The sequence below is a fragment of the Halichoerus grypus genome, chromosome 7 (assembly GCF_964656455.1).
Source record: "Halichoerus grypus chromosome 7, mHalGry1.hap1.1, whole genome shotgun sequence".
NCBI classification, from domain to species: Eukaryota; Metazoa; Chordata; class Mammalia; order Carnivora; family Phocidae; genus Halichoerus; species Halichoerus grypus.
Window position 1 is genome coordinate 113,524,946 of NC_135718.1, and position 16,441 is coordinate 113,541,386.

Here is a 16,441-nt window from a genome sequence, read left to right on the forward strand (position 1 = left end):
AAGCAAGTGTCACAGCAGTCACTAGAGCCAGATGAGACCTCCAATGAGGGGAATTAGTCTGAAACTCTTTCTGGGGGGCAACCAAACCTTCATCAGTCATGGAACAAAGTCAGCAAAGGTCCCTGAGCAAAGCTAAATATATCCAGGTTGCCTGAAGTGCATGAGGGCATGAACTTCATGGAAAAAAAAAGTGCAAATGAGGAAACACTTATATGCCAGGGAGAGAGACCAGAAAGGACAGTACCCATGGCTGGTGAATCACAGTAGCAAAAGAGGGAAATCTCACCAGTGCTGACCAGCAGCAGCTGCTTAGCTATATCACAGTGTATTGGGGTGGGAGGGGGTGAGGGTGCGGGTGGGGGGTTTGTCTTTAACTGAGACACTTGAGCTATCCTGGGGATTTCGAGATGACAGAAGACCATGAACCACATCAAACTTCCACTACCTCCAATGACTTATAGAAATGTAATGTTTTTTTCAAAGAACCAAATAAATAGCTGAGAGTTACAAAAGCATGTCAGCTCATACCCAATGATCAGAGCATGCAGTGTCAAGGATGCCATAACTTGATGACATAATAGTAGAACCCTACCTACTGATGGTCCAGAGAAAATGCTGAGATCATTGTCAATGTGGATAATATGTCTAATTTGCAAGGAGTCGAAGGGAGCTAAGATCAAGTGTAATCTTGCTCACTCAATGGTGTCTCTCAAGGGTAAGATGAGCAGGAGTAGGTAGGCAGTGAGGGAGCATTTCTTGAGTACCTATTCATACCTTTTGTGAATACTATCTCAATCAATACTTTGCAGTAAGTGTCACTCCGATTTTATAGGTGAAGAAACTAAGACTCATGAAATTTACATAATTCTGACAAGGTCACAATGATAATAATCATTAAAGTTGGGGTTCAAACTTAGGCCACCTAGCTCCAAAGCCTGGGCTCTATCTTCTCCACTGCAGTGTTTTCCAGCTCTCTCTACTCCCTTTGGGTATGAAATTCCAGCCAGGGAGAGCTTCCAGAGAAGGTCTAGTGTAATTAGGACATGGGGGAAGAGATCAGGAGATCCTTGCTCATAAAACCTCCTGGTCTTGGGCCAATCCCAAGCTAACAATCACCCAATACCCCTTCTAGGCCAACTCAACACTTTCCTACTTGGAATTTCTGTTTTTTCCAAAATGGCATTTCTCTAAGAAATACATTGAACTAGGTGAAAGGTGGATGTAATTGCCTTTTTCTCTTTGCTTTTCATATATGATAACCTTTATGGTCACATCCCAGTCTCATTGGTCTTTGCCCTCAGTGCAAAGAAAGTGCATGTTTACCCAACCTTTATACCACATGGCTCTGAGCAGCACATGCTCTGATCTGGACTAAGTCCACCTAGCAGAGGGTGGGTGGCCTTCTACTGACCCTTCCAGGAAACACCTGTCCTCTCCAGGTTCCCCTGGGTCCTGTGCTGGTGGCAACAGTGCTGGGATGAGGGACAGAGTGGGCAGCAGCCTACTTCTCTGCAGGAAGTCCAAAAACAGTCCCACCAGCTTCTCCAGGATGAACCTCAAATGCTTTTGCTCAGTGTAAATCCTCCCTTTTCCTTTCTTCTATTACTTCCTGCATTGGCTGCATATGCTTGTAACACATTTTTAATACTTGAGAGGAAAACAAGCAATGAAGATCTCATACCTAACTTCAAGTCATATAAGACAGCTATTTGGAGGCAGGTGTAGGTTCCAGGAGCAACTTGTCTTCTCCTTTACTCTTCTTGTCTTAAGGTTAGGTGTTCCTTAGGATTTTGTGTGGAACATCTTCTCTTCCCAGTGGTCTCATTCTCCCCAGGCAATCTCATTCTTCAGTATGACAGCAATCACCACTTATATATGATGACTCTGAAATCTCTTCTCAGCCTCCAGCACTTACCTCTGCTTGGAAGTCCCTCAGAACACAGTGGCTGCTCCATAAGTCACTGTTGAATGCTTGGGCTATCTAAACCCTGAAGGTCGGCACCTCAGGCAGAGGTAGGCCTCTGCCTTTTTGGATTTTACAGCCCCCCTTTTGTTGTTGTTGCTGTGTAAGGCAGTTTGGAAGGGTGGACGGATCACAAGTCTCAGAACTACAACTGTGTTCAGACTCTGACCTTGCTCTAGCATCTACATCTATTCATCTATCTGAAGGCAACGGGTCAATCTCTGTGGTAGGCAGTAAGGGGTTCCATCCAGGTGCCAGATCTGGTTCTGATGCAAGTAAGCTGGGAGGTTTTGGGCATGTCCATCCCTTTGCCTCACTGGGTCTTATGAGATAGTTGACCTGGATGATTTCTAAAGTCCCTTCTAACTTTACCTTTCAGTGTGAAGCATTCTAGCACCTCTGGGTATAACCTTTTTTTCAGACTAAGCTGATAGCTTTTTGTTAGGAGGTGATACTATAAATCTCAGCAACTCAGCAAATTTCATTGTTTTTTCTGTAGCTTTGTTCAAATGTCTCCAAATGAGGTTGAGAATAGTTGTTGGTTTCAACACTGTTCAAAATTCAGACTTCTGTTATAGTAGATGTACACATAGCAGGCTTGAAGGGGAGGGTGAAAATAGCTCCATCCCACACAGACACTTATTTTTGTCTAACTCATCCACTTTTCCTTCTTCCTGAAACATGGGCCCACAGAAGCAGCTGTTATCTGAGCACACCTGGCAAGTGTGGGTCTGCATGGGTGACTGTGCAGAAAGGAGCTGCAACTCCAGGTTGTAAGTGCTTGATAAAATGCCAGAAGCACAAACGATGGATCTAAGTGAGTTGTTATCTTTTGAGGTATTCACCTTGGTAGGGGCATAGTTCTTCTAAAACTGTTTGGGGACTACTACTTATTTCTGACAGTAAGTTAATTTAAATTTTAATCAAAGTGACATAAGCTTTGAGTTGAAACAAGTCAACTGGACTATAAACACTTACCAACACAGTAGTCCAGTAGCCTGCTGACCACCTCCCCCATATCTTGTTCCCCCAGAGGCAACTGCACTCAGGTCTTTCAGTGCCTTCTTATCATATGTACTTCCATATTTTTAAATAATATGCTCATACTACTGTCCCTTGATTAATAATCTGACATTATTTTTAAAATTTTACCACAGATGAGGTTTTAGATCTCTTATACTCCCTTTTCTTCCTCTCATGCTTCCACTTCCTCCAACAGAGAATTAGAACTATATTCAGTGTTTAGATTATTATGATCTCTGAAAGATTGGTTGTGCTAAGCCAAGTAGTGGACTATAATTCCAACCTTTTATTTTTTTTCCAGTAATTCATGATTACCTGCTTCCTCTTCCCCACCCCCTTCTTCCTCTTTCTTCTTCTTTTGTTCATTATCTTTGTATCTATGGCTAAATTTCCCTAACACCATTTAAAACCCTTTCTATACCAGTTTCTATGTGGTCAAAACTGGTGTCTGTGGGGGATGGAGATAATTTCTCATTTATCTTGAAGCCTGCTATGTGTACAGCTCCATTTTTTTTTTTTCCCCCTGCAGACCTTTCTCCAGGGGCCTCTGTCCTCCAGCTCCTCTTTGGCTTGTTCTCCTGACCCACTGCAAATGTGTCCACATGGGACCTCATTTCATAGTCATCTCTGGAATTTGTGTCATCTTTCTCTTTTGTTGCACCTCCTATTTCCTGGATCCCATGCCTTCCCCTTTATCAGTTTATACCTTGTTTCATTGGGGCACATTCTCTAACAGTTCTCTGAGAAAGTGCCTGTAGGTAGTATTTTGAAATCTTGCTTGTATAAAAATATCTGTATTCGATGCTCACATTATTTGGGACTTTTAGTTGGGAACAGATAAAAATAATTTTCCTTCAAAAAATTATGTTTAAGATTTTTATTTATTTATTTGACACAGAGAGAGAAAGTGCAAGCAGGGGGAGCAGCAGACAGAGGGAGAGGGAGAAGCAGACTCCCCACTGAGCAGGGAGCCCGATGCGGGACTCGATCCCAGGACCCTGGGATCATGACCTGAGCTGAAGGCAGACACTTAACCGACTGAGCCACCCAGGTGCCCCCCTCAAAATTTTTTTTGTCTACTAGCTTCTAGTGCTGATGTTGAGAAGTCTGCTGCTATTCTAATTTCATTTCTTTGTAAGATATTTTTCTCCTTAGAAGTTTCTGTTTTTTCATTGTATGTTAAAATTCCACGACTATATACTTTAGTGTGGGTCCTTTTTTATTTATTACATTGGGCATTTGCTGGGCCCTTTCAGTTTAGAACTTTGTGTTCTTCAATTTCTTGTATTTTTTTATAATGTTTTCTCTATAATTTTTCTCTGTTGCTTTTTTTTTTCTTTCTGTAATATCATTGGTCAGAAAATAACTTCCTGGATTGATTCTCTGATCTTTAATCTACTTATCCATCACTTTACACATTTTTATACCTTTTGGGAGATTCCTTCAACTTTTTTTACATCTTCCACTGGGTTTATTGTAGCTTTACAATATCAAAATTTATCTTTACAATAAACTTCTGCAATAAACCACTTATTCTTATTCTTATGGTTCCTTTTGTTGTGGTTTTTGTAAATTATTCTTGTTTCATGGATATAACCTGTATTCTGCCTCTCTGAAGGTACTAATTACATATTCATGGCAGTTTGTTGCTTTCTGAATTGCTTCTGCTTCCTCGAGGTTGTTTTGTTACTGTTTGTTATTATCTCCATCTTTCATCTTGACGGGTTTTCTTCAGGACTGATGTTCCCTACTTGTCAATTCTTATTTAAGAGTGAAGTTTGTCATTTTAGGGTCATCTAGTGGCAACTGGGCTTTTTCACACACAGCTGGTTGTATTTGGAAGACAGGAAATGCAGTGCAAAGGCCAGGTCCTTGAAACAGGGGGCAATGAATTAGTATGGTAAAAGTTCAATGCTTTCCCCTCTTTCATTTAGGGAGACTTTGTTTCATTCTTGAACTTTAGAAATCATCAAAGGGATTAATAAGTGATTACCCCTTTGAGATAATTCCAGATGCTTTCCAAAACTTAGAACTAGATGTGAGGTTGGAACTTTAGCTCATTGAGCCCAAAGAGCACCCTCTTTGGGGATGGGCACAAACAATCAGCTGGAAAAGATTAAAAGAAAGGTTACCTGGATATTATGACTACCCATGGGATTGGGATTGATGCAGTGGCACCAAGCAAGAGTGGGAGTCTTGTATAGATATAAAATCCGAGTGTTATATGATCTTTGTATTTGACTTTCAAGGGAGAAGCTTTTTGCAATATCACTATATGATTGCTGCTGTTGACTAGGAAGTTGTCTGCAATAGGACAGTCATGGGCGAATAGAGAAATTACAGATAACACTGCCTGCAAATAAGTTGAAATGTCTTTTCCCTGCTCTGAAAACAGGGAATTTTCAGATTTTAAGTGCTAGATCTGTGTTTCTTCAATTCCAGCCATCACCTGCCATACAAATGCCTTACATCCATCCCAGAAACCAAGGGAAGTGCTTTTCATCTATTTATTCATTTATCCACCCAACCACGTATCCTTATCCTACCTACTTGTCAAGGCCAAGTCTGAGAAACTATATTCAACTATTGAGTTCCACTGATTTCTCTTTTTCCTGAATACCTACAGCTGTCAGCATCACACATTCTAGCATGTAGTAATTCATGACTTAGATTGTTCTCAGGGGTGGTCACAAAAATACATGCCTCCCAAGCACTAGGCAACTAATGTAAATGCTGTCTTCTCCGTGAGTCCACTATAGAGAGCTCTGAGGACAGATTGAAGGGGAGAATGGGTGTTCTTAGGAATGGACAGCTGTACCTTTGTCCCAGTCAATTGCTGCCTGTCAGGAATGCAGGTCAAGGGTCGTAGATCTTCCAGTTTTTCAGCCAGAGCCAGGTATCCAGATTTTTATGTGATTTAAAAAAAAAAATGATGATTCAATTTTATAAAAACACTGTAGCACAAACACCATGGGTGTTTCACATTGTAGATCTGCAGCCTCTGATTTAAGTTTTCTTTCCATGACATGAAGAGCTTCTTGAGCTTCTTGTTTCTGAATTCCCCACAGCAGCTCCTACATGAACCAGCATGCAGAGTAGGTGCCTGAGAAGTGCTTGTCCAACTTTCTAGAATACCACATCCAAGCCAAGCAAAATTATTGCCTTGGCTGACTCTCTGTAGTCTGTAGGTAATACAAAGGGAATTATTCCCCTAAAACTTATTTATGTATTAAAGCCCCCTCACCTCCCCCCAAATCTGGTATGTCTTGATGTTTTGCCTGGCAGGCATAAATGAGATATTAGTGTGTTCTCTACCATGTTTACATAAAACCATCTCTCAACCTTCCATTTCTTTATACTACCACTAATAGTGTAAACTCTCTACGTCTTGCTTATCTTCTCATTTGCTTCTCACTCAACCTTCCACATATACAACTCCCCAGAATTTGCTGTCAATAATAAGGCCACCTTTGGTGGCCTTTGATGGTGCATGCATTGGTGCTATTCGGCTCTGCCCATCCTCTTATCTGACTTGAATGGGTCTACAGCATTTGATGTTGTTGATTATTTTCTCTTTCTTGAAACTCCTTTGCTCCTTAGTCTTTGGGGCTCTACTTTCTCCTGAATTTTCTTCAATCTTCCTAGATACTCCTCAGCAGCCTCCTTTTCCTCCCTAGTCCCTAACATGCCAAATTTCTGCAGGTTTCATTGCAGGCTGTCTCCCCTCTCCTTCTACACATTCACCCTGGATGACCTTATCCTCTCCATGACTCTCGCCCCACCCCCTCCACCCATGAGTGCTGATGATACCCAGTTCTACCATCTCCGCTCCAGACCCATCTAATCAGCTGCCCTCTGGCAGTGTCTGTCTCCATTGATACTTCACACTCACACGTCCAAGGCTGAGCTCATCATTCCCACTCTGTCTCCCACTGCTCCTCTTCCTGCATCCCCCTTTTCTGTGAAAGGCATGTAATCCATCTAGTGGACCACACATGAATTCTGCAACTCCTTCCCAGTATTGGATTATCCAATAAGCATAAAAACATCCATGGTTGAAACACCAAGAAAACAAAACCAGGGTGCCAAAAAATTATTTTCAAAGAATTTAGTGCTTAGAAAGTATATCAAAGCAGCCATCCTAGAAAAAACAGAAGCTTTTTGGAATTCTTTATACCTATTTTATGGCTAGATATTACTTTATTTTGAAATGATGTATATAGAAGTTGGGCATAACTTTTTCAGGGCTTAGAACCAGTAAGTCCTTGCTAGAGCTCTGGCCATCCTTGGCTACTTCCCTTCCATGCCTGGTTGGTTCCTAAGCCCTGTTGATTTTGTCTCATTGACAACAATTGAGCCATCTCTGATGTTATCTTAGGGCTTTTGCTGTCTGCTACCTGGATTGCTATAGCAGCCTTTAACTAGCTCTCCCTTAAATACAAATCAAGACCAGTCAGAATGGCTAAAATTAACAACTCAGGAAACAACAAATGTTGGGGAGGATGTGGAGAGAGGGGAACCCTCTTACACTGCTGGTAGGAATGCAAGCTGGTACAGCCACTCTGGAAAATGGTATGGAGGCTCCTCAAAAAGTTAAAAATAGAGCTGCCCTATGACCCAGCAATTGCACTACTAGGTATTTACCCCAAAGATATAAATGTGATCCCAAGGTGCACCTGCACCCCAATGTTTATAACAGCAATATCCACAATAGCCAAACTATGGAAAGAGCCCAGATGTCTATCAACAGATGAATGGATAAAGAAGATGTGGTAGATATATACAATGGAATATTACTCAGTCATCAAAAAAATGAAATCTTGCCATTTGCAATGACATGGATGAAACCAGAGGGTATTATGCTAAGTGAAGTAAGTCAGTCAGAGAAAGACAATTATCATATGATTTCACTCATATGTGGAATTTAAGAAACAAAACAGAGGATCATAGGAGAAGGGAGGGAAAAATAAAACAAGATGAAATCAGAGAGGGAGACAAACCATAAGAGACCATAGGAAACAAACTGCGGGTTGCTGGAGGGGAGGGGGGTAGGGGATGGGGTAACTGGGTGATGGGCGTTAAGGAGGGCATGTGATGTGATAAGCACTGGGTGTTATATACAACTGATGAATCACTGAACTCTATCTCTGAAACTAATAATACACTGTATGTTAATTAATTGAATTTCAATAAAAAAAATTAACAACAACAAAAAAACCCCAACTATCTCTCCCTTCCCATCCATCCTCCACAGAGCTGTATATCTGCTTCCTATATGTCACTCTCCTTGCTAAAATCTTTCTATTGCCACTGAATAACTTCAAGGGAAGTTCCAAGTACTTAGGCTAGCTGACAAGGCCCTGCACACTCTGCTTCTCACTTGGCCTCCTCATCTCCATGTATAGCTTCACTTCTAACCTTCATATTAGACTTCCAGTGCTCACTCCACCCCCTGCAACCCCCCACACCCCCCATCTGAGGAAAGGGTCTGCATAAGAAGTGAAAGAAAAGGCAGAAGAGTCTAAACCTGTGGTCTCCAGAAAAGAAATTACCACTCCTCCCCCATCTCTGAAAAGCTTTCAAAGGAGAAATAATCAAACATACAAAGATAGACCCCAGCCAAAACATCATTTCCTTCTGTCCCTAGGATTGTCCTGATATCTTTTGGTCATAGCTCTTGCTCATAAAATGCAGGTAGATTCATTCCTGGGGCCACACACAGAAGAGGGCCATTGTCTTCCTTCTTTCAATGCTCCTCTCAGTGAGAGCATCCTCACGTCACCAGCCACGAGCCAGCCCTCTCAGCTGACTGAACCCGTGTCTGCTGTAAACAGGGCCGGGGAGAACGCTCTGTGCACCTCCGGTTAGGGCTCAACCTTGGCTGGGGAGGATGGCATTACTCACTGGAGCCCCATCCTCTCTTCTCCCCAACACTGTCTGCCCATTTTCACCGGGGGGCTAAAATGGGGATGGAGGGGAGAGGCAGGAGGACACAGAGGAGTGGGGCTGTTTGTTTTCTTCTTTGTGTTAACAATACAACATCTGTTCCCCAGCCTGGCAGCTGGACCAAACTGAAATGATGTGAGCATTCACTGCCCTCTGATCAGGGGGTGGCGAGTGGGAGAAGGAAGGAGGGAGGGGTGCGGCGAGGGCCAACGGCTTCCTGAACAATAACAATAACAACAGCAACAGTATAGAGAATATCTCCAACACCACTCGGCAGGCAGCCCACAGAACCCACAGAGCTGAGTAACTGGATGTTCCTGCTGATCCACATATTGTAACAACACACTGCACAGCGATCTATGTGCCTTTTAAAAAGAACCACACAACTAGAAGGCTAGTGTTTACCTGGTAAATACCTATCTTGGCTCATGCACTTTGATAGAAAGCTTCTTTGCTTACCTAAGAATAAGGCTGAGAAAGGTGGAGTGAGAGTAGAAAAGAAAAATGAGAGTTGGAGAGAGAACAGGACGGGCAAGGAAGGAGCCACATTCTCCCAGCTTTCCTGTGACCTTACCCTTGGGTCCTCTTACTCTGATGTCCAGTGCCGGTGGCCTCCCCTCAGTCAGTGAGCTGCATCTCTCTGCTGTCCCCACTCCCCTCACTGTTTTCATCTAGTCGAATGCCTATTTTTGTTATCTAGATACCGACCATTCCCAATATACAGCTTGAGCACAGACCTACTCCCTGCATCTACCCTCATATACCCAACTGCCCGCTTGTCATCTCCAGCTGAATGTCAAAAGGCATATCCAGCGAAACACCCCCCAAATGAGAGACTGATGTCTTCTGTCCTCCAAACTTGCTCTCCCATGGTCTTCCTCATCTCAGTTAATGGCAGCTTCATCCTTCCTTCACTCTTCTTCCACTCTCACATCCCAAAACAGAGCTGTTGGCAAGTCCTGTTGACCGCATCTTCAGTCAAGAAAGTTTCCCAGAACCCAATCACTTCTCCCCACCTCAACTAGTTATCACCCTGCTGCAAGCCATCATTAGTTCTCACCTAAATTATTACAACAGTTCCTGACCGCTCTGCTTGCACCTGTGTGCTCCCCGCCACACCATCTACTCAATTCTTGACACAGCAGTCAGAGGGATCCTATAAAGCTAATTTATTTTTTTCCTTTATTTTATTTATTTATTATTTATTTATTTATCAATCAGAGAAAGAGCACAAGCAGAGGGGAGCGACAGGCAGAGGGAGAAGCAGGCTCCCTGTTGAGCAAGGAGCCCGATGCGGGACTCGATCCCAGGACCCTGGGATCACGACCCACGCCGAAGGCAGATGCTCAGCCGACTGAGCCACCCAGGCGTCCCCATAAAACTAATTTAATCAGGTCGCTCCTCTGTTCAAAACTCCCAAATGACTCTCCTTCTCACTCAGAGTAGAAACCAAAGTTCTTACAGTGGCCTACAGAGTTCTCTATAATATGGTCTCCTATTAGCTCTGTGACTGGTCACACTGTTGACTCTGCCTCAGCTTTGCCGGCCTCTGTTTGTTTCTACAATATTCCAGTTACACTCCCGGGCCTCTCCCTGAACTGTTTTTCTCTCTGGTTCTTGCTTATCTTACACTCTCATCTTTAGGACTTTATCTCAGCATTTCCTAATCTCCTTTCTTAGTTTATTTTTCTCCATAACACATCTTACCTAACAAGTTTTATCTTATACTTACTTGTTTTGCATATTGCCTCCTGTCCGCGGTGATGCAAGCTGCATGAGGGCAGGGTTTTTGTCTCTGCTATAGCCCTAGCACCTGCAACAGTGCTTGGCACAAGGAAGGCACTCAATAAATATTTGATGAATGGATGAATTGGTGAATAAACAAATAAGTAGATGCGCGACTCTGCTATTGTTTATGGCAGAATGGTTAGACTGCTAGCAGCTCATCCCACACCCTCTGAATCAGTGGGAAAATGTCTGGCGAGTGTTTATTCTGGGTATAACATTTCTCCTCCTCTGGTAAAACGGCAGGCCAGGAAGGCAAGATAGACTCTACTCCTAGCGACCCATTATAGCTCTTGGGAAAGGGACTTGGGGTGGCCTCCAGTAAAGGACATGAACAAAGGCTTCCATTCAAGTTTATAGAGCTCCCTCCTGCTCCTTTGTACAGATTGGCTGATCTGAAGGACTCCAGGCAAAGCATTAGATTATAGATGAAGGTGACATGGAAACAGCTATGTCTCAGATACAGAGGAGGAGAAAGTGATGGATTCAATCTATCACGTCAGGGCCTACATCTTATTCCTTAGGAGCAGACTGCAGTTCTCTCTTCTGTCATCTTCCTAAGAGCTACCTGGACCCTTGGCTTTTCTTCTTGACTCATCAGCTTTCCCTCCTTTAAGGTTACCAGGGCTTGAAAAAAATAAATTGTGATACAGGGATGTTCCCTTGTATTAACCAGGGTGTTTTATGTTTGTACGGTATGCTGAGAGCTTCCATCTTCATTCCTTGTGCATTTTTTGAGGGCCAAGCATATGCAAGGAAACTGTGCTAAGTCTTAGTGATATTCAAGAGAGCTCTACTGCAGCAGTGTGAGCATGCAATGTTAAGGTAATTAAAGCAACACCAAAAAGCAATAAGCAGGTATTACTCCTTTTTCAGAGATTAGAACACAGATTTAGAGACTAAGTTGCTCAAGAATATCTGAGTATCGGAAAAGCCCTGGGGACTGGATTTGACCTCAGGTGTTCTAGCACCCAGTCCAGCACTTTGACCTTTTACACTGTGTGTTATTCAAAGGTGATTTCCTCAACATTTCATAAGCCCACACAAATTGTCACATTAGTTTGTGGCCTCCATCTACGTGGTCCAGAAGCACCAAGCAGAATGGTGCATGAGATGTGTCTTTCTTGAAGTCGAACTGCTAAGGTTGGAGGCAGGACCCTGACTTCTCTGATAATCCACTAGGGTTCTGTGACTCACAAATGGATCCCAGCTCTGCTACTTACTAGTGAGTGACACGGATGAGATTATTTAAACTCTCTAAGCCTCAGGTTCTTCATTTGTATTATGGGGATAATAATAGTTTCTACTATTATTAGTAGGCTGTTGCAGGGATTAGACAAAGTATATTTGAAAAACATTATGTTAGCTTGCTAGGGCTGCCAACACAAAGTACCACAGACCACGTGTTTTAAACAACAGAAATTTATTTCTCACAGTTCTTGAGAGTGGAAGTCCAGGATCAAGGTGTTGGTATGGTTCTTTCCTGCTGAGGTCTCTCTTCTTGTCTTGCAGATGGCCGCCATCTTGCTTTGTCCTCACAAGGTCTTTCCTCTGGGCACACATGCCCTTGGTGTTTTTGTGTGTGTCCTAATCTCTCTTTATAAGGACACCAGTCAGGCTGGATTAGGGCTCACCCTAACGGTCTCCTTTGAACTTAATCACCCCTCTAAAGGCCCTATCTCCAAATGCAGTCACATTCTGAGATCATGGGGGTTAGGACTTGAACATGTAAAGTTTGGGGTGGGGATGGGGGACACAATTAAGCCCATAAAAGGCACCTAGGACAGAGGGTGTTAAATAAACTAATTCAACTAAAGCCTAATGTCTTATTTGGATGCCTGTTCTCAGCCTTTATTGCTTGCTAAGACCAATGAGTTCTGTAAGTTCATTGCTGCAAGGATACAGTAGCATTTCCTCCCCTTGTTTTAAATGTGTCTTTCTCAAGCTTCCAGAATGGTTCCTTGTCCTAGTGTTTTTATACTATTGGGTTTTAGAAGATTTTATTTACTCTCTTCATATCCTTTGTGATTTTCAAAATTTGATGATATCTCTGCTCAGCTCTTAGCCTTCCAGACAGAGTGGTCCCGTGGCACGGCAGGAAGATCCTGGCTGGGAGTCAGGAGACCTTGGTTCAAGCCTCAGTTCTGCCACAAGTCAGCTTTGGGCAAGTCTCCTCAGCTTTCTGAACCCTTAATTCTTCTGGAGGAAAACGGGGAGAATGGACTCAACACTAAGGCTTCATGTTCGGTGGTCACTGGATGGATCACTGTGGTTGAATCCCACCCCTGTCACTTTCTAGTTGGGTGTCCTTGGGCAAGTTACTTAACCTCTCCAAGCCCTTGTTTCTTCATCTGTAAAATGGGAATAGTAGTATGACCTCGCTTCATAGGGTGTCTGAGAACCTCACAGGAAATAGTGCAAATAACAACCCCTTAGCACAGTCCCCTTCAGTAACAAGCCAGGCACATCCTGAGTGTGCAAAGCCTCTTCTGTCTTCATTCTTTTTTCCAGCCATCTTCCCTGTGTGTGTCTTTCCAGACAGCTAGCAGCCAGAACCCCGTGCCCTCTCTATTCCAGGCATACCAAGAGTTTGGTGTTATTTGAAAAAAAGAATAGTATTTTCTGTTTTGTTTTTGATTCATAATAATGTTCAGCATTTTGTTTGCCCCTTTTGGCCAAAGCAGTACATTCATCTCTTCTGGGTCATAAACAGAAAAATTCCTCAGCAGACTGAATAGGCACAGCAGTGAGACTGTTCAAGGAAGGACTCCATCATAATCAGGATACGAAAGTCAGTGTCTACAAGATTCTTTTCACTGGGTTTTATTCTCGTCCTTTTCATAGCCTTTTATTATAGCAAAGTGCCAAGTAATTTCTTTGTTTTTAAATTTTTGTCTAACCTTCACTGCAGTGTTATAATATTAAGAGGCAGCAATTAACATTGGTTTAATATTAAGAATAGCAACATTAACCTTGCAGTATTGCAATCATCTCCCTTTCCATCCATAGAGCAAGGGGAAAAATAGGAAAGGTGCTGTGACCTCTCCTTACTAGTCAAGGCAAATATTTAAAACTTCTTGGTCCAGGGACACCTGGGTGGCTCAGTCAGTTAAGCATCTGCCTTCGGCTCAGTTCATGATCCCAGGGTCCTGGGATCAAGTACCGCACCGGGCTCCTTGCTCAGCAGGGAGTATGCTTCTTCTTCTGCCTACTCTGCCTGCCCTTTCCTGTTTGTGAGCTCTCTCTCTGACAAATAAATAAATAAAATCTTTAAAAAAAAAAACAAAACTTCTTGGTCCTATCTGAAAGGTTGACAGATTTCTGATCCCTAAGTCCAAATGACAGATCTTATATCTTCATAGACAAAAATTTAAAAACAAAGAAAGTACTTGGCACTTTGCTATAATAAAAGACTATGAAAAGGACAAGAATAAAACCCAGTGAAAAGAATCTTGCAGACACTGACTTTCATATCCTGATTTTGATGTTCCAGGTTTATTTTGCTACAGTTGTTTTAAAAATCAGAAATTTGTTTACCCAAAGAATATGAAAACATTAGTTTGAAGGGATATGTGTACCCCTATGTTTATTGCAGCATTATTTACAATAGCTAAGATATGGAAGCAGCCCAAGGCTCCATCCGTAGATGAATGGATAAAGAAGGTGCGGTACACACACATGTGTGTGCGTGCACATACGCGCACACATACGCGCACACTGTGGAATATTATTCAGCCATAAAAAAGAATGAAATCCCGCCATTTGCAACAACATGGATGGAGCTAGAGAGTATAATGCTAAGTGAAATAAGCCAGTCAGAGAAAGACAAATACCATATGATTTCACTCATGTGTGGAATTCAAGAAACAAAACAAACAAAAGGGAAAAAAAGAGACAACCCCCCAAACACCAGACTCTTAACTATAGAGAACAAAACAGATGGTTACCAGAGGGGAGGTGGGTGGGAGGATGTGTGAAGTGGGTAAAGAGGATTAAGACTACACCTATCATGATAAGCACTGAGTAATACATGGAATTGCTGAATCACTGTATTGTACCCCTAAAACTAATATAACACAATTTATTAAAAATAAATAAATATCAGAGGTTTTAATGCTGCTAAAGTGGCTTCTCTAAGCACTCTTTAAAAATACTTCTGGCATTTTGTGAAAAGCAAGTGTAAGTTTATTGCCTCTAAAGGGATGTCAAAGACTCAACTAAATTTGATTACCAACTGACGATCTGTCATGTATTTGAAGACAGCGGTTATGTCTCATGGAAGTCTGCAATTTTCTTGGCTAAATATCTTTGCCTCCTTCAGCTATTTTTTATAGGACAGGGCCGCCTGGTTCTGGGTGTTTTGTCTAGTTGTCATTAAGTGTGCTCGTTAATCTAGAAGTGTGGCATCCAGAGTTGACTTTATCACCTCAGATGTGGACTGACCTGAACAAAACAAAGTGGTGTTTCTACAGTCCCTCTTTGGAATGTTACACTTCCATTAATCCTGGCCACATCAACATTAGTTTGTCAACCACATCACAGTATTGACTCACAATAGCTCGTGGTTACCTACAAACTCTAGAATATGTACTGTTATTTCCTTCTCCTGAATGAGAGTAATTATTTAAGCTTTTAATTTTGAAATAATGATAGATTCTTAGGAAGTTGCAAAGATAGTACTGAAAAGTCCTAAGTGCCCTTCTTCCAGTTTCCCCCAACGGTTACACTTTTCTTAACTGTAATATAATATCAAAACCAGGAAATTGACATTGGTACCATGTGTGGATGTAGTACTATGACATTCCAACCCCCCTTTTTTTTTAGAGGGGAAGGAGGGGCAGACAGAGAGGGAGAGAGAATCTTAAGCAGGCTCCCCGCCAGCACAGAGCCTCACTCGGAGCTTGATCTCACAACCCTGAGACCATGATCTGAGCCAAAATCAAGAGTCCCATGCTTACCCAACTGAGCCATCCAGACACACACTTTTTGAATTTTTTTGAATTAAAAACTCTGAGTTCATTAGATAACAAACCCTATCACTACCTAAGTGTTTTCAGATGGTCTCCTCTTTCACCCTTATTGGTATCATTTGTAATTATTTTTTTTTTAAAGATTTTATTTATTTATTTATTTATTTATTTGAGAGAGAGAGAGAGAAACAGCATGGAGGGGAGAGGGTCAGAGGGAGAAGCAGGTTCCCTGCTGAGCCAGAAGCCTGATGTGGGGCTCTATCCCAGGACTCTGGGATCATGACCTGAGCCAAAGGCAGTCGCTTAACCAACTGAGCCACCCAGGGGCCCCAGTACCATTTGTAATTATTTTGTCAGTGTTGAATTTTTGAGACCTTCTCATTTCACCAGAACATTCATCTCAACGTTTCCTTTTTTTTTTTTTTTAAAGATTATTTATTTGAGAGAGAGAGAGAGAGCAGAGCGAGCGAGAACATGAGTGAGGGGGGAGCAGCAAAGGGAGAAGGAGAAGCAGGCGATCCAGGACCCTGGGACCATGACCTGAGCCAAAGGCACACACTCAACTAACTGAGCCACCCAGGCGCCCCCTCTCAACGTTTCTTAATACTTCTGACAAAAAAACACCCAAACCAACACACCTCTCTCAGGGTTCCCCATATCAGTACATGGCATGACCACTCACTCAATTACTCCAAGTTCTTGGAGACATGGTTCCCCCTCCCCTTCACCCACACCTTATTTCCAATTTATTAGT